The sequence below is a fragment of the Pleurodeles waltl genome, chromosome 1_1 (assembly GCF_031143425.1).
Source record: "Pleurodeles waltl isolate 20211129_DDA chromosome 1_1, aPleWal1.hap1.20221129, whole genome shotgun sequence".
NCBI lineage: Eukaryota > Metazoa > Chordata > Amphibia > Caudata > Salamandridae > Pleurodeles > Pleurodeles waltl.
This window is the reverse complement of record NC_090436.1, coordinates 292,890,983-292,916,926: the sequence shown is the minus strand read 5'-3', so window position 1 is coordinate 292,916,926 and position 25,944 is coordinate 292,890,983. Positions and strand designations below refer to the sequence as shown.

General features: G+C 43.6%; 1 protein-coding gene across 4 annotated transcripts in view; it reads left to right on the top strand.

The window, feature by feature from the left end:
- The window catches only part of ARL15 (ARF like GTPase 15), an 841,607-nt gene that overhangs the window by 171,164 nt on the left and 644,499 nt on the right, over nt 1-25,944 (top strand). The gene's annotated exons all lie outside the window — the stretch shown is intronic.

Sequence of the window (25,944 nt, the reverse complement as noted above, 5' to 3'; positions counted from 1 at the left end):
CACACCCCTTCTATAAAGGAAAAATGTTGCATTTCATATGTACGCAGAAGACATGCTTTTTCTGAATCTCAGAGTTGACCACAAGTTTATTTTTCTTCAATTGCACTGCGATGTTGCTGTGGTATTGACCCAGCAGCGAACCTTTGGGGTACCCCGCTGATGTGTCCTCCCCACTTCTATGTCCCCATCTTCAAGGGGAAGGAATAATACGGGCTTGCAATAGAGGCGCCTGAGAACAGTAATGTTGTCATCGCTGCCGAGCTTGGTGCTTCCTGTGACAAAGAACTATTATATAAAATACAGGGGATAAATGTTAGTGCGTAGATAAAGAAAACGAATTAATGAAACGAGTTAAACCGAGAACCTGGGGATAACTGTTTGTCTGCAACACTGTGCGCTCGTGGTTATCAAGTTCGAGCAGCGCTACAACTGTTATGCAAGCCCTCTAGGCCTGGCGGTTTCCACTTGCTGACCCGTCTGGACACCAACACCGGCAGCCCGCGTGCACGCCCAGAGCGAGACCCGCCACTGCCTTCCGGTCAGAGGTTGTTTGTGATGAGGTGGCTGCAGCTGTATTCTGCTTTACACAACATTACAATGGTGTGCCCCAGAGCAAGGCTTTTCTGCTTAAGTTGTCTTGTGCTTCCTTCCCTAGTGCAGTGGGGTCGCTGGTGCAGTCGACGGTGTAGTTTCTCATAACCGAGTAATGCCTATTGAACGCAAGGGGAGAGCAAGAGAGACTCACTTCATAAGAAAAGATGTGTGGTTGTTTGATCATTAGCGGAATAAACAAATCACAGCAGATGTTACAAGCACGTTGAAACCATCGTTTCTAACTAGGATACCATTCCACATTCCTGGTTACTGTTGGTCCCCAGGGGACTAATCTATCCCGGGTCGAGAACCTTCTATATAGGACTTGGGCTTTGCGTAATTGCTGTTCAAAATTGTGGTATTTCACAGTCATGTAAATGAGCCGGAATGGACCTGATGAAGTTCTGTGTAAGGATTATTATGGAATGAAACGTGTTGGCAGGAAGCTTTTTGAATACTAATGAACTAGTTAATATGAAATAGAAAAAACAGAAGACTGTCAAAGAGATGGTGCATGTCTTTTTGATTAATGAAACTGTATTGGTGAATGAAGTCTAACTACAAACCGTTGGAACTATCCCAAACAGAAAGTGGTTTAAGGTCTTTATTTGCTTGATCTTGGATAGAAATATAGGTATTAAAATTAATTTGGCCACTCATAACACATGGACATAAGTGTGACACATAGGACAATTAATATGGGAACCAACCTAACAAAATAGGAGAAGTGCATTTCCTGGAGAGGGTTTCTGACGGCTGGGCTAGTAATATGACTCTCTGGGGAGACGAGAATGGGTTCCGTTACTGCAAGAGGCAGGTACCTGGAAAGATCAAGCATAATGAGCAATGTCACCAAGAGTGGCAAAGGGGAAACTCACTATAAAAGAGGAAACAATAAATTAACTGCAGTAAGTTGAGAGTGGTGAATGTTCCCTACAGAGTGCACGGGGTTGATTGGCCTCAACAGAAAGTAGCGTGTACTACAAGGGTAAGGCAAAAAGGAGAACTGGACAACATGAGGGATGGTTTATAGGAGTTTACAGCGATGTTCAGTGGTGGGATTCTCCTCTTAGAGTGACTAAATAATAGTACTTGCTACATGAGAAAAAGTGAATGACTGAAAAGAATCGGAGAGAGAATTGCTTTGCAGAGATGCAAAGATACTTATTTACCTTTGCATTAACAATACAGGTAGATGTACACAATAGAGAAATAATATGCCCTGTCTTTTGTGGAACAGAATATTGTTATATGTCAGAAATAGACTGCAGTGCTAGATTACTATGCAACTACTCCAATATGCAGTTTGTTTCACGGAGTCTAATCTTGTAGTTGTATTTGTCCCTTCATGTCACTTTCCGATGCGTACTTACGTTTTTGGGCTCTGTTACAAGTTCCTGGTTATATCCGCGGGAAGATTCTGGGGCAGACACTAATGATTCCCACTGGTGAGATAATGCAGATTACAAGTTTGTCCTTTGGATGGGGAATAACCTGCTCACCCCGGAATTACCAGGACCTATCGCGCAGGTTTTCCAGAATTCTAGGGAGATTCGCTCATATATTTCCCAGCTGCTCTGAGCTGGTGGAAAATATCTCTGGGGGCCTGTGTGGGTGGTGGAAGGGATGAGGGGTGGTCGAAAGAGGGGGTGTCTAGGAGTCGGACAGGCCTTAGTCTCTCTGGACGGTTCCTTGTTTGCCTCTGTGCTGCCCGAGGGGGCGACCTGGTCCAGGCTGCTGCTCTGCCCTGCAACACCAGCGTGTTTTTAAGGGAGAGGATTCATACTGGGAAAACTGTTCTGATGTTTCCAGACCTGAATATTTGGAGTCCGCACAACCCAGGCTCATTAGAGTTGCCTTGAGCGGCACCGACCTTGTATTCTGATCCAGGACACTAGTGATGGAGGCCCTAACGTGGGCATCACAGAATGCATCTTAAGGGCCAGGACTACAATTAGGGCATCATTCTAAACGCCCCTCAAATCCAGTAAATCTGCTTTTTAATCTGGTTTCAGAGTAATGTAGTCGTTTTAAAACCCATGGGTTTTGCCTGTACAGTTTTCCCCTTTTAAAATGTAGTGGAATTTGTGCAGGAAATAAAACAGTACATTGGGAGTTTAGACACCTCATAATGATGGAAAACAAATAGTATTACCATGTTAGCCCTATTCTGAGGTGTGAAGGTTGGAATTACGTAGTAATACTGCACCTGGTAAATACTACACAATACAGTACTGATATTTACCAGGGGTGTTAGTTCCACTGAATTGTATTGGAATAGGAAGGTCATTAGGTATCTTTATTTTCCACAAGGTATTGTTTTTGTCATAAATCATTCGGATAGATTTACATTACCAGCATATTTCAGCGTTTGTGCAGAGGGCAGCATTGAGTGGAACCATAGCATTAAAGAAGCAGCAATTCAGATTTTGTACCTATGCTTTAACAATGGCTCCTCATTCTCTCCTTTCCTTTATTTCTTAACTCCCTTTCTAATTTCCTCACACTCTTCATTTCTCTCACTCCTGTTCCTCTTATGTGCCGATTCTTTCCCTTCTAATTGTGGATTTCCCTGTAACCTGGCGTTGAGACCAGGAACTGATTCTCTAGTCTTTTAAATGCTAACTGTGTATGCATGCGTATGTCCTATGCAGTCAGCCCCCATTGTTGCACATATGCAAGCCCTCGCCGGTTTATTTTTTTGTCCAGTCCTCTGTACATATTCAACTCTTAACTCATTTATGCTCAAAGACTCCATAGAGGGTCTCGGGTCCTGTTATATTTCTTTTGTGTGTATATTCTTTGCTGATTTTTCCTGCGACCCTCTTCCTTCATATTGTGTTGTTTCTGCTGCTGTACTCTGGCTTAACAGATGCATTTTTCTTTCTTCCATTTGTGACAGCTCACTTGCAAACTCTCAGCTTCTTTTACTTGGGAAATAATCACCAAGAGCTGTCTGCGTTCTCTATACCGCCATCTGAATGATGACCCTCGAGAACCACCTGACAGGCGTGCATAGCAAAGATCTGTTGCAAAAGAGATCTTAGATTTCATTACCAGGAAGAGTTATGTACAGGGTCTCTGACATAGGTTTACTTAGTGCAGTTTCCTCTCCATTGATCCCCTCCCTCCCTCATGGAGGTCCTGTCTTCTGACTTGCCCGATGCAAGTAGTGTAAGTAACTCTGTAGTAGGCTGAAGGTAAGCAGTCAAAAGACTATCTACCCCTAGTACCTGACTTGTTATAGCCAGACTCTGCTGACACAGTCCAGCAGAAAGGGCCTAAAAAGTTTAAGTAGAGGATCCCTTGACATTCTATCCCCTTGTTCTGCTGCATCATCCTATTGAGCCCACCTCCACATCTGGATGTTCTTTCCCCGCGCTTCTGTTCCACTGAAGGGGTATCCAGTTTCTGGGCAAAGTGCGAGCTCACGCCCATCTCCCTTTCCACGGCACGGTTCTAGGAAACCAAGATACTTGAAACTGGCAGTCTAGGCTAGCTCCTCCTGTGGGTGCGTTCTGTCTCAGTCACAATCTGACAGAGGCTAGTGTCAAGATGTCTCCTCCACCCCTGCAGTCGAGCTAGGCTTCAATGCTTAACCAGTTGTTGCTGGGAAGAGGAGTATCACATAGCAGGTCTGTTCCTTGCCGTTTGCTATTTCCCTGGCTCAGTCAAAGTAAACGATACCTACCGGGTGGCTGGTAAGAGCACCATTGCTGCTGGTCATGAAGATGATTTATTTTTAAAGTGTGGAGCCTTTGACACGTATGATGTCTTGGGAATGAGACTCAACTTGCTTGTAAGAGTAACCATTATATCCAAGAATACCCTCACAACAGAAATTAAGCAAATTAATTGGTATTCAGACACTTTCTGAAAGGTAGGTAGGTGGGATTCAGTCACACACATATGCAATAGAAGTTTGTGGGTTCCATATAAAGACTTGCCACCACACTGTTTACATTTTATCCTAGGTACCAATAACAGCATTTGTCAGTCAGTCAAAGATGTTTATTTGGGGAGTAATCCCATTAAACAGTACATAAAATCATTCTTAGATCAGGAGTCTACGTAAATGAAATACATTATGAAAACTAATTTAAGCAATTCATAAAACAGTAAAACATGAAAAAAATAGTGACATTCATAGGCATAATACAATATTTAAACAGCTTTGTACAGCATTAAATATATGCAGCCATACTCGGACAAAGTGCCACAATATATCTAAACACTATCACTAATACGAGCGGGAAAATGTGACTGGAGATGAGTGTTGAGGCTACACGATACAGGATTAAGGTCTGTACACGTTCTTTGCGAAAAATATTAAGATGGAAAAGTGCACAATCACTTAGACAAAATGTTCTCTTAAACCAGACAGATGATTGGTTCAAATTAATGACAATCGGCCCTCTACTATTTGACATTAGGATTCTGAAGTCTACTTTATATTACACCACACCAAGCTGACATCAGATCGTAACAATCCATCTCCTGAAAGGGTGGGTGTAAGCCCAGCAAAACAAAAAATTGCAGGTGTGCAGCAGTCTCGATTTTACCAAGCGGGGCACGTCATCAGTTTTTTGATTATCTTCCCATTTGTTACAAAAACATTTCACTGGGGAAATTCCCAGTCTAATTTTAATTACAGTTGTTTAGCGATAGTGGTGTTATATTATCTAGATATGACTCAAATCTATATCAGCATTTAAAGTCTAAAAATGTGTTACTTAATGTTATATGTCTGGGATTAACAAGATAATTTGCCAGGGCAAATGATCCAATTTTTCTTTTTTCATGTAATCTTTAGAGGTATCAATCGCCTTGCTCAGGCTGCTCCATATCTCTTCCAGTCCATGAATATGCATCTACGGTTAAAATCTAACCTAAGTATCCTACAGTGAACTTCAAGCCTTGCTGCCTCCTCTAATGCCTTTCTACACACCGACACCTCTACTGGGCACCATATTTGTCACCACTACAACAACGGTCTAAGATTGATCATCTTCTCGGGACTGGGTATACTGTGGCAACTGTACCAACGGTCTCATAATACATTTCCTATCCAGTATTGTCAATTTAGAGATGTTTTGATGCCCCTACAGTTCAGCACCATGGAGTGCTGACCCCAGAACTGGACATTGTAAATCTCTAGAGACTGATTTGGCGAAGTTGATTTTTGGGGTTTTCAGTATACAACAGCTATATTGCTGCAGCTTTAATGCACTTTATGTAGCTTGTAGGAAAATGCCTCTCATGGCATGGTTACCTCCTAACTTTTTGCCTTTTGTTGATGCTAGTTATGATTGAAAGTGTGCTGGGATCCTGTTGACCAGGCCCCAGCACCAGTGTTCTTTTCCTGAACTGTACCTTTGTTCCCACAATTGGCACATCCCTGGCACACAGATAAGTCCCTTGTAAATGGTACTCTTGGTACGAAGGGTCCTGTGACCAGGGAAGGTCTCTAAGGGCTGCATCATGTATTATGCCATCTTGGGGACCCCTCACTGCCTCACAGCTTGTGTGTGCTGGTGGGGAGAAAATGACTAAGTTGACATGGCACTCCCCTCAGAGTGCCATCCCCACATCCCACTGCCTGTGGCATAGGTAAGTCGCCACTCTAGCAGGCCTTACAGCCCTAAGGTAGGATGCACTATACCACAGGTGAGGGCATATTTGCATGAGCACTATGCCCCTCCAGTGTCTAAGCCAAATCTTAGACATTGTAAGTGCAGGGTAGCCATAAAGAGTATATGGTCAGGGAGTCTGTCAAATACAAACTCCGCAGTTCCATAATGGTTACACTGAATTCTGGGAAGTTTGGTATCAAACTTCTCAGCACAGTAAATCCACACTGATGCCAGTGTGGGATTAATTGGAAAATGCACACAGAGGACATCTTAGCGATGCCCCCTGTATACCAGTCCAAACACTAATGTTAGGCTGACCAGTTTCTGCCAGCCTGCCACATCCAGACAGGTTTCTGGCCACATGGGGTGAGTGCCTTTGTCACACTGTGGCCAGGAATAAAGCCTGCACTGGGTGGAGGTGCTTCTCACCTCTCCTTGCAGGAACTGTAACACCTGGCAGTCAGCTTGAAAGCCTCAAGCCTGGTGTTACAGCGCCCCAGGGCTCTCCAGCTAGTGGAGATGCCCGCCTCTCTGGACACCGCCCCACTTTTGGCGGCAAGTCCGGAGGAGATAATGAGGAAAACAAGGAGGAGTCACCCACCAGTCAGGACAGCCCCTAAGGTGTCCTAAGCTGAGATGACCCCTGCCTTAAGAAATCCTCCATCTTGTTTTGGAGGATTCCCCCAATAGGAATAGGGATGTGCCCTCCTCCCCTCAGGGCTGTAACCGCCCTTTGGGACAGTAGCCATTGGCTACTGCCCCCCAGACCTAAACACACCCCTAAATTGAGTATTTAGGGGCAACCCTGAATCCAGGAAATCAGATTCCTGCAACCTGAAGAAAGAAGGACTACTGACCTGAAAGCCCCGCAGAGATGACGGAGACGACAACTGACTTGGCCCCAGCCCTACCGGCCTGTCTCCAGACTCAAAGAACCTGCACAGCAATGCATCTAGTGGGACCAGTGACCTCTGAGGACTCAGAGGACTGACCTGCACCTTAAGGACCAAGAAACTCCAGAGGACAGCGGCTCTGTCCAAAAACAGCAACTAAGAAATCAACTTTAAAGAGACTACCGCCTCACTCCAAAAGCGTCTTCACACTCTGCACCCGACGCCCCCGGCTCGAGTTCAGGAGAACCAACACCGCAGGGAGGACCCCTAGGCGACTCCAACAACATGGACACCCTGTGTTGACCTTCCTGCACCCCCACCGTGACGCCTGCAGAGAGGATCCAGAGGCTCCCCCTGACCGCGAGTGCCTGGTAACAAAGAAACCTGACGCCTGGACAAAGCACTGCACCCGCAGCCCCCAGGACCGAGAGGAACCAACCACCGGTGCAGAAGTGACCAGCAGGCGGCCCTCATCCTAGCCCAGTCGGTGGCTGGCCCGAGAAGCCCCCATGTGCCCTGCCTGCATCACCAGAGTGACCACCGGATCCCTCCATTGCTTTCAAAACAAAACCTGATGCCTTGTTCACACATTGCACCCGGCTGCCCCTGTGCCGCTGAGGATGTATTTTGTGGGCCTGTTTGGGACCTCCCCAGTGCTCTACAAAAACCCCCTGGTCTGCTCCCCGACGACGCAGGTACTTACCTGCTAGTAGACTGGAACCGGAGCACCCCTGTTCTCCATAGGCGCCTATGTTATTTGGTCCCTACTTTGACCTCTGCACCTGACCGGCCCTGTGTTGCTGGTGCTGGGTGTTTGGGGTTGACTTGAACCCCCTACGGTGGGCTGACTATGCCCAGGAGACTGAACTTGTAAGTGATTTACTTACCCTTGCAGGGTCCACTTTTAAAATAGCTTATTGCCATTTTTGCCAAAACTGTGTATACTACTGTTTTAATTTACAGTTCCATACTTACCTGTGTGAAGTACCTTACAATTTATGTACTTACCTAAATTCTGAATCTTGTGGTTCTAAAATAAAGTAAGAAAATAATATTTTTCTATATAAAAACCTATTGGCCTGGAGTTAAGTCTTTGAGTGTGTTCTCATTTATTGCCTGTTTGTGTACAAAAATTGCTTAACACTACTCTCTGATAAGCATACTGCTCGACCACACTACCTCAAAATAGAGCATCAATATTATCTAATTTTGCCACTATCAGCCTGTAAGGGGAACCCTTGGACTCTGAGCACACTATCTCTCACTTTGAGATAGTATGTACAGAGCCAACTTCCTACATAGCTTAATTCCCACGTCATTATTTTAAAGACATAACTCTCTCAAGCTTTGATCCTTTGATTTTAGTTCACACAAATGTATGTGGGTTTATGGCCATAAATTTAGTCTTGGCTGGAATTTACTTTGATTGCAGAAGATGCCCAATCAATCCAACAGGGCCTGTAGGACCAAAGGTGTCTTGAAAATAAATAGTGTAAAATCTGCAAACAAGAGGGCTGATACCAGTGTCTTACAAAATTTAGGAGAGTTGTTCTGGCAAGAAGCCAGAGAATCTATAACATAATTTATGTAGATTGAAATAAAGTTGGTGCAAGAACACATCCTACGTGCACTCCTTTCTTTATAGGGATGTGTTCTGTTAATTCACCCAATGTGTCACATCTCACTTGTACAAAGGTATTTTCATGCAATCTTATTAGAATGGAGGGGATGTTGTCTGGGACTCCCATTGTCTTAAGGATCATCCACAACTTAGTACGCGGTATCAGATCAAACGCAGACCTGAGGTCCACAGATGCAACATACAAATGCCCCTTTTCTAGGACAGACGTAGAATGTAAGCAATGAAAAGACACAAGTCATTCAATAAAAAGGATGATAAAGGAGCTGCACCCCAAGGCAGGGCAATCACAAGAAGAGGAAGGAAAGCCATTAATCAAGAAGCAAGCAAATGAGATTGATTAGAAGTAGTCTGAGTGGTAAACAGTGTACTAACCCAAAGTCCAATGTAAGTAGTAGTATTGTTCACAATTGGTCTTCACCAATAGGCTGCTAAACTACTTTAGCTGTCTGTAGGTAAGACATAAAGAGGATAATGTTGGCTTTGAACTGACTCTTTCACTCCTAATCTATTGGTTCTTTTCCAGCCGCCCAGCATCCCTGCCAAGTAGCGGAGGAACCTGAAATTAGTTCCACAGATGGTTAAAAAAATATATGGCATGTCTCCACTCCAGCATGTATGTGCACCCTAGCCAGTTTGGTTCCATTTAAAAAAAATGAACTTATTTGTGTGTGTTTCCCATCAGATAGCAGTGAGGTGAATGTGAAGGAGTTCATAAAAAGGAAATAGTTTGTCTGTCCCTTTTTCAGTGTTTATTTTCTGTTGATTTCAGTGATGTTTTCTCATTGTTTTCCAACATTTGAAATCAGTGCTTACTAGTGTTTGTTTCAGCTACCTAAACTAGACAAAAACTGTTTTTCCAGTGTTTCCAAAATGTGTTTTGCAGTGATTGTTATGAAGTGCATATTCAATTTAAAGGACAATTAATGTGGGGTAGTATGTAGTGTCTTCCTATTGGTAGTGTGTCCAATGGACTTATGTTAGATTGTTGTAAGCATAAATAGTTTGTGTATTGCACTTTCACTCACATTTCATTAGCCTTTATAACATCTCATTACCTCCCAGACTCACTGTGAGAACTCTGTCTGGTTTACAGGACCATTAATGGATTCAAAAATAAAGAGTGTTGTATTCAAATGTTTTAACAAACAAATTCCTTGACATAGTTGAAGGTCATTCACCTACTCCTTATAGAATGTTGTAACATTACAGGGCTGTTTAACCCTGCCAAAAGTACATTATGAAACATTTATAATTTTACAGCAGATTAATTTGTAGCCTGTAGTAATGGGGTCGCACACAGGAGCAAGGCAAGAGAACAAACACAGAGTTTATTGCAGTACAAAATAAACACGATCCTCCTCCCGAGCCAGCTCAACACCAACTGCCTCCGTCAGAACGATCGCTCCCACCACATTCTACAAAGCCCATACTACGTCAATTATAACATAGCCCTGCATTGTAAGGCACCCAAACCATTTGCTTTAAGTATGCTTGCCATAGTGTTTCTGCATTCTTTGCCAGACTTTAATAAAGTGGTGCTGCTTTTGGGTGGACATTCATAACTGCCAAGTTTCCCAATATCAAATGGATTACTTGAAGAAAATGAAGACCTTTTAACAGACTTCATACTGTATTCTGGGACTTTAAATTTAGCTTTTAACATTTTAACTATGGATTCATATACCCCAGCAGTAAAAAGCAGCTGGGTAAAAAGCCAGGATTAGGTGACAGTACCGCATATAATGCAATATCTTGCAGCTAAGAATTTTGTTGGTTTTTGGAGGTTCTTGTGACAGCACTCTTTTCACAAGTACCCACCATTATACCTTGCATTGAAAGTTTAAATCTTGGTGTGTTTGGAAGACAACCTCCTATAAATGCTGACTTATTAGAAAAGGGCACTGATGTATCAAAGGATTTACCCATTCTGTATCTGTGGGTAAATATGATAATACATATTGGCCAAGATTCATATGAGTCAGCCATTTCTTTAATCAGTGGAGGAATTAAACATTTCTAAAAATCAAGTATGTTTTTAATAATCTCAGATTTTCTAGTATTTAGACCAAACTTAAATCATACTTTTAAAAAAACTGCACCTTCAACCCAAGCACACCAAATTTGAGGATACATAAGGAAGAAGAAACAATATTTGAGTGAAATTCACAACAAAATTCATGTAGAATAATCTTAGACCAATCTTATCTTATCTTTGTGAATGCTTCCCTTCTAATCTCTTGCTTTCCTTTGCGTCAACAAATCTCCTTGTTATGTCTTCTGGTTTTTAAATGTTTATACCCACAAACCACCTCCTCTGTTGCCCCCTGCCCGCTGCTACTGCTCATTAGTGCTTATATTTAACAAAAATACATTTTTCCTAAAAATATATAAGATGACACATCGCCAGGCACTCCGATATGCAGAAGCTGAAACCCTCACACATCTTACTAGATGTCATGCTTCATCATAGGGTTGCTCGTCGTCAGACTGGCACTGCAATATCTGATGGGCACACACTATTAGTCAAGATCTCCGGCAAAGAGCCCCCTTGTGGGGCCCGTCAGATATTGTAGTGCCAGTCTGACGAGGAGCAACCCTATGATGAAGCATGACATCTAATAAGATGTGTGAGGGTTTCAGCTCCTGCATATCGGAGTGCCTGGCGATGTTTCCTCTTATATATTTTTTGGAACAGTCTATCTTTGTTAAATATCAACATTGTTAGGGAGAGTGTACACTGGACCATTGATTCTCCCTGTCCCTCTCATGATTGTATAACATTAGTGCTTATAACCAACCCCAATCTGCAGCAGCATTGCTCCCCATATTACTATATTTATTTATTTATTTTTATTGAGAGGGCTTGACAGCAATAATTTGCTGCCAGGCCACTACTTTCAGAAAAAATCGTTTTGGCATACATTCATACTTTTAAAATACTTTAAATTTAACACTCCAGAATGGGTATCTGTCATCTTGTATTGATAAATTAAATTTAAAAAATGGCCTTGTAATAACCCATATTATTCTAGATTATATGAGCACATGCATGGTGACGCATGTGCGCCTATCACCTATTTGTGATATTTTTGTAAATAATAGACCCAGTGCACACTTGTGCCCCAGAGCACTTTGGGAATCTCCAGCTATTAAAATATTATTAACGTCCACTGCCAATATTCGATTTTTCAATAAACATGAATACCTTTTGTTAATTATTGCATTGTATTGACCTCTCCACATTTTTTCAAAATCTAGCACCAATTACAAAACACACTACATAACCTGTGCCTTTCTTTATCGCAATCTTCAGTCTTAGCCATATAATTTGATCTGTTTGAAGTGCAAAGGTATCTTATGGATTATGTTGAATTGGTCTGTAGCAGTATATATAAACACCTGAAGCTTGTTCTCTTGCTCGAAACAATGCCTGTGCGTCAAGCCCCTTTTGTCTGTCTATTTTTTATGGAGGTTTCCCTTAATATTTTTACTTCAGTTACAATTCTTTCCTTTACTTTCTTTTCATAATCACCTCAGATGTAGAACTGGCTTCATTTAATAACCACTTCTTAGCTTGAATCGCACAAGGCTTACTGGCATCGCATATACCTTTCTTATCATCCCACCCACTTTGTTAAGTTAGGTTAAAATAAATGTATTTAGTTTGTCATTAGTGTTATTTTATGACTATTTAAGCTTTATTAAGAAATCCTGTTCCTCTTTCTAACTCCCTGTTCTGTCAGTAAGCACAGCAAATGGCCTGCCAGGCATAAATGACAGCGCGGAAGGGGTCGCAAATAAAGATCAACTTCATATTGTTCTTGTTGGACCTAGCCCTTTTGGCAGGTTCATCCCCTGACTTTTTGCCTCCTTCCTCATATTTCTTTCTGACCGCTCGCTGTTGGCTGTAGGACTCTGAGCACTTTATCACTGCTGATCAGTGCTAAAGTGCAGGTGCTCTCCCTTCTAAAGTTGGTATGATTGGCTTATACCTAATTGGCATATTTAATTTACCTGTAAGTCCCTTGTACAGTGGTATCTCTATATCCAGGGCCTGTAAATTAAATGCTACTAGTGGGCCTGCAGCGCTGCTTCGCCATCCACTGAAGTAGCCTTTGAAACCTGTCTCAGGCCTGCTAGCGCAGGGCCTGCGCACACAGTTTTCTGCCACAGGGACCTGGCATCTAAATTTACTTGCCAAGCCCAGAACTCCCCTTTTACTACATGTAAGTCACCCCTAAGGTAGGCCCTAGCTAGCCCTATGGGCAGGATGCTATGTATGTAGAAGGCAGGACATGTGCCTAGTAGCGTGGCCTGTCCTGGTAGTGACAAACAGCCTATTTGGTTTCTCACTGCTGTGAGTGCTGCCTTCTCATAGGATTTCATTAGAAATGCCCTGCCTTATGTCTAGAGGGGTATTGTCTCATTTATGAGGGGTTTCGTGGGCATGTTTGGTATGGTTGTAATGGTAGAGAGAAATGCTGCTTATTGGCGTAAGTGGATTTTTTATTACTATTACAGAAATGCCACTTCTAGAAAGTGAGCTTTTCCCTGTGCTTATGACTCTGGTGTTTTGCAGCTTGACTCCAATCCACGTCTGGGCAGAGTGACAGTTGGGCTTTGTGCATACTTTTCATACAGCCTGCACACAGGGAGGGTGGAGGTGTCACAGAGGAGCATCTGCATTGTGAATAGTCTTCCTGGGCGGGGAGAAGGGGGAGGCGGGGCACACTTGCATCTGTAAAGGCTGTGCCCTGGCCTCACACAAAAGGGTTGTTTACCCCCAACTTATGTTTAGAGCCTGTGCTGGAGGAGAGAGGGGGCACACCAGAACCAGTTGTAACTGGTTAGAACCTCCTCTTCCCTTCTTTGAAACACTTGCAAAACTGAGTATAAGTACAGGGGATTTTCCCCCACATTTTGGAACTGGACACAGAATGCTGCTGGACGGACTCACCAGGAACCGCCATGGACTACTGCTGCTGTGCTGACATGTGACCTGCTTGGTCATGTGGAGGAACTGCCTACTGCCTGCAATCACCTTGTGCTGGCCTGCTTCTGGGCCTTGCCGCCCTGTGCTTCCTTTGTACTGTTGCCCCCAGGGGCTGGGTGCTGTGGCCCCTGAACTCTGTAACTGCCTGTGGTGGCCCTGGAGAAGTGCTATTTGTGCTTTTTATGGTTATGGGCACAGCGCCTGGAAAAGCACTCTTTCTGCTGCCTAGGCGCTTTGAAGAGTGCTCCTGTTTGATATCGTAAGCGCTTTGGAAAGTGCTCTGCTGCCATTAAAAATCACCGCCGCAACACAGGCTCATTGAATTTCCCCAACGCCTATGAGTGCGTTGTTGCCAAGGGACTCACCGCCGCGACCCATCTTTGTTTTGTCAGCACGCTCCTACCATGCCCCCGGGGCGACGCACGCTCCAAGGAACGCCCCCAGGGCACAATCAGGCACCTACTTTGGTGCCTGCTAACCGCTGTAGCCCAGGCGGGCCTTTCTGTGAGAGAAGGAAATGGGTGGGGAAGGAAGCCCACCGGGCCCCGTTTGCTGCTGTGTGGATGGGCAGGGGGAAGGAAGCCTCATCGGAGGTTCCCCCTGCCCCACCGGAGCCCAGATAGTTCTTTTGAGACCGCGGGCTCACTGGAGGCCCCCTGCACCGTAAGGTCTCCCTTGTCGTGCCCCCGCGAGAGTCGTGTGAGGCCCCTTCCAATTTGGGCCCCATATTGTTGCGCTGGCTTTGTCTACCCCCCACCCCTCTGGTGGGCCAGTTGCGGCCTGGGGGCCCCTAAAGAGGCAGGCCCCAGAAGGGGCCCATTATAAAAGCAGGAGGTGGTGCGTGCTGCCCTCTTACCCCCCAAATTCGCGAGGCCCCCATTTTGTGCAGTGGAGCGCCTGGGGCCCCCTTTGTTACCTTGATGGCACGGTAGGTGCTTGACACACAGGACTACAGGTACTTTTTATGGACATACTAGTTTCTTATGTTCCTGACATAGACATTGTGGAGTGATACGTTTTCCTGGTTCTCTGATGATGTGCCATATATGTTTGCTGATGTTCCTTTTATGGGCATTCCCTGCTGATGTTTTCATGACTTGCCATATGTTTTATAATGTTCCTGATATGGGCATTTATGATATTTTTATGACAAATGCATTTATTTAGTAATGTGATTCCTGACTACTACTTATGTTGCAGAATAATAAGTAACTTGTGTGTTATGTGTGACCACTGCTGGTTCTGCAGAGTAACTATTGTGTAACGTTCTGATAACTGCTTGAGTAGTACTGACATGTGATTGGCCTAATAATTACCTTGTGTACAATACAGTTTATTTTTATATAACTTGGTGTTGTGTTTCCTTTGTGGTGGGGATAGTGCATCACATGTGTTGTGTATGTTGTACAAATGCTTTACACATTGTCTCTAGGATAGGCCTGACTGCTCGTGCCAAGCTACCAAGGGGGTGAGCAGGGGGTTATCTTGAAGGTGTAACTCCCTTGCCCTGACTAGAGTGAGTGGGTTCTGCCTGGCTTAGGTGCATACCCTAGCCAACCAGAAACCCCAATTCTAACAGTTCTCCTCTTGTAAAAGTAAACACAGAGTGGAAATAAAGATTGCTTTCCATCTGTATGGGGATCACAGAGCCACAGGCAAAGCGAGATTGCTCCTCATAAGCAACAGGACACCTCGGCTGACCGGGTAATTCTGCTCAAGATACATTCTATAGCCCTGTGTATTGATTGGCCTGTGACTGTTTCTTTCCTTTTCTACTGACCACCTAGATTGGAAAATTCTCTTACAGCCTTTAGAATGCTCAAGAGCCCCAACAATATGAACACCAGGGGCGACTCCTCCGTTAGGGTTGGAGGATTAACCAACAACATTTTTTTTGCTATTGATAGACTGCAACATTTTAAGTTATGCACTTGACTATTGATGTTCTTCAACTCTCACTATGCCCAGCGCAAAAAAGTGTACCACAGGCCTTACTCTCGTAATCTTCTCTTGGTGCACCTGTAGAATGTTGACCAGTGCTCATTGGTCCCCTATCAGTGGAGGGTCCCCTACACACACTCCACCAAAATCAAGCTAGAACCAGCAAGTTTCACAACTGAGGTCACCCAGCACTAAGGGTGGGCTCCTGTTACAATTCAATGCCAAAACCGCAGTGCATCTGTACAAATTGTTTCTTTTTTAGATGGGAAACAGTCATTACAACGCAGCTGTTTACCCAACTAGCCTTTATCACGCATGTGTTACAATGCATGCATCATTACCACAAATTGCCTTTACCATGCATACCATTACAATGAATTATCTTGTAATGGTGTGCATGGTAAGGGCTATGCGTGGTAATGATGGTGAAGGCTATTGGCGTTGTTAGAGGAAACAGGAAGATCATTCCATTTCCTCAGAACGTACTGCGCCGCTCATTAGGAGTGGGGTAAGGGGATTTGGGCCTGGGGGTTGGAGGGGGTACTGTTTTAGAGTGGGGGTGAGGGGATTTGCGTTTAGGGCAGGGGAGACGGTTTTTGGGCTTAGAGCTGGGGTGGGGGGGGATTGGACCTGGGGGTGGAGGGGTACTGCTTTAGGGAGGGGGCAGGGGAGTGGGGGGGGGTTAGTTTTGTCAGCAGGGAGACGGTTTTGGGGCTTAGGGCAGGGGGATTGGGCCTGCAGTGAGGGGGCACTGTTTTAGGGACGGGTTGTGGGGGTTAGGTTTTAGGGTGGGGGATACGGTTTTCGGGCTTAGGGTGGGGGGATTGGGGTTTGGGGGTACTGTTTTAGGGAGGGGGTGGGAGGCTTAGGTTTTAGGGCAGGTGGTTTTTGGGCTTAGTGTGGGGGGAGATTGGGGGTACTGTTTTAGGAATGGGCAGGGTGGTTAGGTTTTAGTTCAGGGGATGGTTTCAGGCTTGAGGGGGGATTGGGCCGGGGGGGGGTATACTGTTTTAGGGAGGGGCGGGAGGTTAGGGCTTAGCGCGGGGGGATACGCCCTAGGAGTGTGGGGGGTGCTGTTTTAGGGAGGGGGCAGGGGTCATGTTTTATGGCGGCGAGACTTTTTTTGGGCCTAGGGCAGGAAGATGATTTTAGGGCTCAGGGCGGGGGATAGGGTTATACTAATTTAGGGTTCAGGGTGAGGGAGGGCATTTTTTAGAATAACTTGGGGTTGGGGGTCGCAGTATGACCTTTACCACGTATATGCCTTTAAAACACATGCTTTTACAACGTAATTCATTGTAAAGGCATGCGTGGTAAAGGATATGAGTAGTAATGGCAACAGAATGCATAGTTCCAACATGTAACCATTTTAGACTGTCTGCATACTGGTGTGGACACTGTTTCTATTTTATTATTATTTATTTGTAAGAGGCACCCTGCAAAAGCTGGCTCTTGACCTCAGTGGCAAATAAAATTCTTCCTGCGCCTAGTTTTGATTCACATTATAGTTGTGTATGTATTTCTGTTATTAGCTACATTTTATATCTTTAAGCGAGCCAAAACATTGCTATGTATATGATTTTGAGTGACAAAGACTATAGCCTTACCTGTCTGTTACTGACAGAATGAGTATGAGAAACTCCATGAAAGCAGTGCCTGAGATGGATGGCTGGAATCAACGTACAGGTCTGAAAACTAGGATAAATAATGAGTTTGAAACCCAGGTCAGTGTTCACAGGCTTTCATTGACCATTGCAAGAAACCATGCAGAAGTGAGGATGAGAAATACCTGAGCTGCAGATCTAGTATCCATGGGTGCTGGCTTTGTTCCCAGGTGTTGCCATCCTGGAAAAGACTCCTGCAATGAGAAACGTAGACTACCTCTAGAAGAAGAAGCACCTGCTGGAGAAAGGGAGCAACTGACTGCCTGCCCCAGAGCATAACTTGCATATTGAAGACTTCACCCTAGCTTACCTTTTTACTATGGAGCTGTGTAAGATTTGGGTCCTAACCATATTGGGGTAGCGCCTGCCCTGAGAGAAGACGCCAACTCGCTGTGAGGTGTGCTGGGAGTGTGGCCGTGCAGAAGGAAGTTGTGCAGAAAAGGAGATTGTAGCTGTGCCAGGAAGGACATAGAACATGGATGATCTAGAGTGGCTTCTAAGAGACGGGTTGTTCTGCAGAGCGAAGCACCATAATCTATGCGACCAAAAGAACGAGCACTTGGGAAGAAAAAAATTAAATACAAGCATTGGTTCCCCAGAGGGAATGGGGCACCCACAGAGTAGAGCTGGAGCTGGAGCTGTTACAAAGAGCCACAGCCCCGATTATCCCCTAGTTGTGAAAACGTTTCACAGCCCAAGTCTACCAGGAGGGAGAATGGTGTGTCCAAAGGTGGGCATCTGATTCAAACCATTGTCAGGCTCAGACTTCTGTGAAGGCCCTGGAAATGTCTGAAACTCTGTGTTAGCGAGATTAATGATGTTGCTACGCAGCGCTGTGTACTAAACTGCACCGTTTTGGTGAGGGACTTGTTAATATTTAAATGCATTAAGTCTTCCTGAAGGTTATTATAGTCTCTTTAGGCAGAGACCTTAGGTTAATTTGTCAAAGGTGTTACAGCCTGATTGTTTATAATAACATATACATTGCGTTGTCAGAAGCAGTAGACAGTTCATAATGATTGTTATTACCTTTACAAAGGCTGTTGGTCTACCTGCACTGCTAGTGGAGAGTTCTTGATGTTGTGCAGCCTCGTTTTTCTTTTTTTTTTAGATTGTTAATCTCACCAAGAATGTATTCATAATGTGTAATATTGGTAATCGTATATTATGAAAATATTTCTAATTTTGCACATATTATTTAGCCGGTAGTGTGTTAAAATCCTTCCTTTTAAAAAAAAAGAAAAGCACTGACTGTACAATTGGTTTTGGGTGGTATGTGTCCTACTGAGTGCTGAGTTTGCAAGCCACCTAGGGAGACTTGGACTACTCTGTTGATGCTACCTTGAGAGTGAAATGCTCAAGACGTGTGTGCGATTTTCAGCTAGGGGAAACATTAATGTGTGGATATGCCCATACCAATGATTAAATGCCTCATTTGATATAATTGACATAATTGAGGTCCTATGACCTGCTGGATGTTTTTGGGCACCTTGAATTTGTCCTCAGATATATAAACCAAAAATTGAACAGTCAGTCAAACAAAACTAATTTCAGGATATGCCGTCTGGTACCAAATGCTCTACCCGTAATAGACTCATTTAAAGTATGGCTTTCTGCTTGGTTTGCCATCCATACTTGGAGTTCCCCACCACAATTGTGGCAATAGGGCCCAGACCCCCTTTTCATTGTGGGTTGGTCTGCATCTTTTGTTTTCAGAAACAAACAAACCCCCAAAGACAGTTTTTTCTACAAAATAAAAAGCAAAGTTACTGATGCACAACGAGCTTTCTCCAAGTCACTAGGTGACCTTAGTTGTTGTTTACTCTTCGTGACTCCGTTGCCTCATAGAAGTTGTAAACAAGAAAAACTCATTGGAAGGCCTACCCAAAGTAGTACTGGCCTTCGAACGCAAGCTAGTGGTCCTATGGCAGCTGTCCTGCCACCAAAGGGTTTCTGATGATGAAATCAAATTAGTCTGTGCATTCAGAAACTAGGCCGTTTCTCACATCTAAATAAGTTTTAGGAACCCCGAGGTCCCAGGGCATCCATAATTTTTTGGCTTAAGCCCTGCTTCCTTCCATCTCTAGATAAGTACCTTAGGTTCCAATCTGCTCTCCGCAATGGGCACAGCACATACTCCTAAACTGGCCTGCTCCTGTCAGTGGGCAGCTATACCATGTAACAAATTACTGACATCCACTGGGGGTTTTGTGGACAGGGACATTTGTGCCTAGGCTACTACCTTCTCTACTCCATCTGGAGTACACTAATTATTTTGCCTATTCCTAAAGTGCTGTAAAACAAAAACCAAATAACACTCATAGTTACACCATTTGCTATTGTCATTAAGCAGAATCGGATTCTGTTATTTATCTTATGGGTCAGATAACAATTTTGCGTACATTAATTTCTTCTACTTGTAAATTGGTGATATTTCTTTCAGTACCCATTTTTAGGTCTCATCTATGACTGCGCATGCACTCAAGTGCGAGAGGCACTGTTTACTAGAAGTGACTTGGAGAACCCGCTGTATGCTTTAAATGGCAATATGAAAAGTGCAGGTACTCACTCTTTAGAGTACCTGCTTGCCCCTGAGAAGTGCCGGCACTCTCCCAATAAATGTACTATAACAGTGCTGAGAAGTGCCGAAACACTCCTTTTTAAATAGAAGAAGTGCAGGTACTCAGAACCGATCAATACCTGCCCATTTAAAGCACCGAGCCCGCTCATTGCTTACCAGTCATTGGCTTCTTTGTCACTTTTATTTGCTGCCTCCTAATTAGCTAGTGCGTTCTGGCTTCCCATCCTCTTCTTTCATCCGGGGCGTTGACCAAGTGCTGATTGCTTTATCTTGATTAGTATTGTAAGAAATTGGGTTATTGGTTGAGGGGGGTTGAGGCTCCACTCAGGCAACAGCTTCAGTCCTTGTCAGGGTGAACCGCAACAAATACTAAATCAACCTGTGCATAACCCTATGGTAGCTTGGCACAAAAGCAGTTAGGCTTAATTAAGAGACACTGTGTAAAGTATTTATGCAGCACACAAACAGTAAAAGTGAAAACACAACACAAGAAAAATTCCAGACCAATTTAGAATAATAGAATACATTTTATTAAATAAAATTATACCAGAACAACAAAAATCCAATCAGTGAAACCCACCCATTGTCAGTGTTTCTGGCTGTGTCATATTGTTTTTTATTGTTGTTTTTTTTAGCTTCTTGTTTACTCCCTTCCTCCTGTTGTTTTTTCAGATGTTCTTTTACGCCAACTGGAAGCCTAGAACACCATGTGCTGTGGGGGTTGCTGGATATGTGGAATCCCCTCATCCTATAACAGGGCACATTGTGATGAGAAAACACTGCTCCATATATTTTTGTCCGTGGATCAGTGTTTTTGAAACTTTAACCTCGTGTCTCTGCTCTGTGTGACATCCATTCTACGCAGAGCTTTAGAAAGTGTATTATCCAGCGATGTGTCTGATTGGATGGGCTTAGTCCTTATGGATCGTTGCACCCACTGTTGTGCAAGACACATATTCTAAACAAAATAGGTATGATACTTTTACTTCTAGCCTTTTACATTTTCTATTGGTTAGTAGCATAATGGTTTATGATATTCCTTATTTTCACGGGCTAGTGACTAATTTGATTACCTTGGAGCCTGGAGAGCTGAAGGTCCATCTATACTTTAGCACTTAAAGTAATATTGCTTGATTGTGAGAAAATAATTTTATGTTCCTGCAATTCGGACTGAAGATGTAAGTTTGCCAAAAAAAAAAAAAAGAAAGCTTTTAAAGTGTGCTCTTTAGTACTATCCTACATTCTTTAACCCACATTACAGTTCACTCTGGGTTCTGTATTCATTCCCCTCAGAACTGGTCCCCACACTTATACTGTGCAAGTCCGGATGTTCGAGATGCTACACTAAACTTTTCTGTAAAGTAATCCACCGCTCTTGAGCTAGGTGCATGTCGCGTGTGATAATGTCATGCAGGAGTGCACCTCATCATGCCCCTTTCATTTTTTTTGCTGATACTGCTAATAGCACAGCATGTGTACAAAGCTTTTCTTTTTCCCGGTGCTGACCAGCAGTAGCAAAGCTAGTAAGTCTACATTAGCAGCCAACAGACAAGCCCTTCTGGCTTTGCTAATGTTTTTTTATGATTGCATTTGTAATTCTCTCCACTTTAAACAAAATTAGTCTTCTGCAAAAATATTACTGCTTTGTATTTTTCTCGTTTGATCATTATTGTCATTTCACTGTATGGAGTGTGTGCTTTCCTGGCATGGTTCTGGAATTAAAATGCCTTACCATGCAACTAAGGCAAAAGCGTGTCCTTCAAACAACATTCCGGGAAGGTCTTCGCTTTCTTCCGCAGGCATGTGATTGGAGCCCTGCTGTTGAGGATCAGCACCTCACAGCCATATTGCCAGTAGAGGTTCCAAGACTTGTTGAGCTCAGCAAATGAAGACTCCACGGGAAACTGAACATCTGTGCTGAATGTGCCCCGAATGTCTTTTCTTAGTTGTCTTTTTTTGTATTTCATGAAGCATAATATGGTGGGTCACGTTGCTGTGATCTTTAAGCTATCTGCAATCCCGAGAGCTTTTTTCTTCCACTACTTATATGGGCCTTATTATGAAAGCCTTGACCTGGCCTACTTTATCAGGAAACAGCAAAAATGAAGTCTCATCTTTTTGCTGTGGCTGATCATGATCTCACTTTACATCAAGGACCCATATGTCTATATTTGTCCCTCAGGCCTAATAATCGCACCCTCCTATATATTTTTGGTTGTTTTGTTCATGGCACACACTGTCTGTAATTATGATGTAAAACGAAGGTTGTTACATATCACTTTTAAGGATTTAGCTAGCATGATGTGATATTCCGGAATAGTACTAAACAGAATGAATTAATTAGATGGCCCACAGAAGTTGGAGGGCATTTAATGTATTTCTGTAGAGCCGCAGGCTTATATGGACTACATGAGTTGTGTGTTTTCAGTAACCTTGTCAAAGGCACTTGAAGAATAGGAGTCTGTAGTCACACATCTTAAGTTTACATGCACATTTTGGTGGTGGTGTTTATGGCTAGCGGCCTGAGAAGTTGACCAGGGTCCTTCTAGTACTTAACTCATGGGTGTGGTGATGGAGATGAAGAGATGGGCAGCTGCAATGAGGGAGTCCTTGGCTCTCTGGTAATGATATTCATTCAAGGTTGTTGTTCCATAAACTCTAATATAGTAGGCAAATCAAATTAATCAATTAATTTTATTTGCGTGACCCCCACCAACACCTTAATACGATGTGGATTGTAAATATTTTAGTAAGTGAATAGGATCCTTTCTATTTCTTCAAGGTAAATTTGGATTTGATAAATGTGCAACTAAAATATAGCATTATACTTTTCCAAAGTAATTCAGAGTCGTTGTTTAATGTTCTCAAAGTTTGTTACCAAGCGTGTCTTAATTCCTAGACTACTTCTCTAGGTGAAGTTTCCATTTTTCAAACATTCTTAAAAAATAACTCTCCGGGTTTCTGCAGGATCTTGAATGGGGGTCCTGGCTTCAGTAACAAAGTATCTCAGTTGCCTAGCATGAATGCTGTAAATCAAGAGGAAACCTGTACCCAACAAGTTCAAAATGGCTGCCAACGTTGCCAAACAGTTCAGTAAACACATAGGAATTGTTATTTGTGTTTGGGTGTTGATGCATAATTCATACTCCTGATACGCTAGAGCTTTTTGCCAAAGATCACTAATGTTTCATGACCACTGCCAGTTTTTCTTTTCTAGGATAAACCCGGTGCTTATGAGCTTTGAGTATTGTGCTCGCCCATCAGTTTTTTTTTTAATGTGTTTATTGAATTTCATTTTACAGTACAGAGATAATACAAACAATTAATAGAATAGCATACAATTAAAAGCATAATGCCACATGTTCAGTAATGGGTGCTGCCATATATGGAATTTTCCAGCAATGTAGTTGGGCGAAATTGGTAGTCAGCCTCAAAGGGTCCAGTAAGAAGAAGACAAAAGCCAAAGACCAGCCCTAGAATATGACATATGACCCGACACTTCGTCATATCACATACAATAGGAGGACATTAAATTAACCCCTGCAAAAAGGGGACATGGGGGGCTGACAAGTTCATCGTTGACAATTTTGGCAGCAGGTTAATTTTGTATAAAAGCGAGTGAACAATAGCAACAAAATCTATAACAAAATAAGAGTTCACATGGCTCTGCCATTTATTGCACACAGTTGAGGTCCAGTGGGAACGTGCATATTGTGGGTTTTCCAGTACCCATCGGTGGTGCTTGGCAGATGGGCAGTAATGATAGGTGTGTTATCCGTACCTCCCTATGGTATGTCAACGCTGCTGTCTACTTTGTGTGGGGAGTTAGACTGAAGCTTGGATAAGATGGTGTCCCAGTAAGTGGCCAAGATTATCTTCCCTGTGCCCAATCAAACATCGAATGTGTCCAAGCAGCCAATAGTGGGGATTTGGGAGATTCCATCTGTGAGTAATACATAGCTTGACCACTATTAATCCCAATTCTAGGGAACAGAAGGGTAGCTCTGTCTTTCTTGTGCCTGCGATATAGACCCAGTAGGCATATTTCCCATTTGTGCAGATCTGGGCGTCCTGTGCATGTGGATAATCAAGACGTGATGCTGAATCAGTAGATATGCAAACATAGGCAAGCCCATAGCATATGTAGTAAGTCTGCATCTATCAGACTACAGCGAGGACAAGGGGCATCTGTTCTATGGTAATAGTTAATTTTGGCAGGAGTGAGATAAGCCCTATTATGATGTAGAGTTAAATGAGCTTAAAATTGGCATTATGTGGCACTTGTCGTGGGATTTCCTACAAGGCAGTCTATTCCTTATCTTTTCAAGGGAGCATTAAGTCAGTTTCCCAGCGTTGTTGTAAGGTTGTGAGTTGTGGGGCAGTATGAGTGCATAGCGAGTCAGCGAACCAGTGTATGAGGTATCTGCCCGTCCCCATCACATGGAGATATTGGACAGTGGGATGAGTCGGTAGCTCATTGGTCATGACTCCCCACCAGTTTCCTAAGTAAGCAATCAGTTATATAATAGGAATTAACCAGGACGGGACACCCAACATGTGCAGGTCAGCAGCATGCCACAAGATCAGCTCCATTGCCATTGTGAATCTTCCACTCCTAGGCGTACCAAGCGACACCAGTGCTGGTGCGTAGGGGATTGTGTGCCTGGTAAGGTGGATACACCTGCAATAGCAATAATAGGCCACTCCCAGTAGCAAGGAATTGGGTGGTCGTGTTTGGGTGCAAGAGTAAAACAGATGAAGGGTACCGGGCAAGTCCAAGGCAGGTAAGAAAGTGACTGTATCCGTCAGGTGCAATCTTGCCAGCAATTTGTCGACCTACTGGATTTGAGAGGCAAGGTAATACTGTTCGAAGTGCAGCACAGCAAGTCCGCCCTGATCTTTGGGCAGGCAAAGCTTTGCCAGGGCCACCCTGCATCTGGACTGGTGCCAAAGTAATTTTCCCACCTGTCTGTCAAAGGGCAGAAATAACTCAGCTAGGATGTAAAGAGGGGGATTGATAATGTAATGTAAAAGTAGGGGCGGCCCCTCTGTAATAGCGGAGAAGCTTAGTCCCCCTGCTCAGAGTCAGTCAGTGAAAAATAAAATGATAATAAAACTATTTTATAATCATGTTATTTTCCACTGACTAACTGAGCCATGGAATCTATGGCGGGCCGGGCAATGGCAGGGAGGAGGAGTGGAGGGAAAAGTCCATCTGACATGCACACTTACATTTTTCCAACAATGCTGTGTTACACAGCTGGGTGGAGAAATGGCACAGGCTCCCTGTGCCTGAGCAAGTGTCAGACCAGCTTTGTCAGGCCAATCCCGGCACTTCTGTCGTGCTTGGTATAGCATGGGAGCAGCATCTAAATTGGGTGGGGAGCCTGTGCTTTTCACCACAGTGATTGCCGGGAAGAGAGGAGCACCAAGGCTGTTGGGTGCGGCAAGTACATTAAAAAAAAAAAATAATAATAATTTATATATATATATATATATATATATATATATATATATATATATATATATATATTTATATATTATTCCCCTGACACACAAACACTCACATACCCCCACCCCACTGCTGTAGATTTGCGGCAGTGGCCACTGTATAAAAGGAGAGGTAAAACCACCATTTTTAGAAGTGCCATCTGTCCCGCAACAGATAGTGGTAACGTGCACCAAAAGGACATCTGGGATCTTAAGAATGTGCCAGCTCAGGTAATGTTGCCATCGATGAGGTCCGCCAGAGAATGAAAGTTTTGCACTCCAAGGTAACGATAGGTGTGAGGCTGCTAGTCCATTTGCAACCCATTTAGAATGAAATGTGGTTTAGGGACATCAGGTAGGAAAGGGAACAGGCAGGACTTAGGCCAAATGACCCTCAACCTGGAGAGGGACTCAAAATGTTCAAGAGTTAAGGCTATCGTATCAGGGATTATGTGTGTGTCTCTAAGGTGCAGTGGTTATTCATCAGCATATAAGGATAATATGTGTATTGGT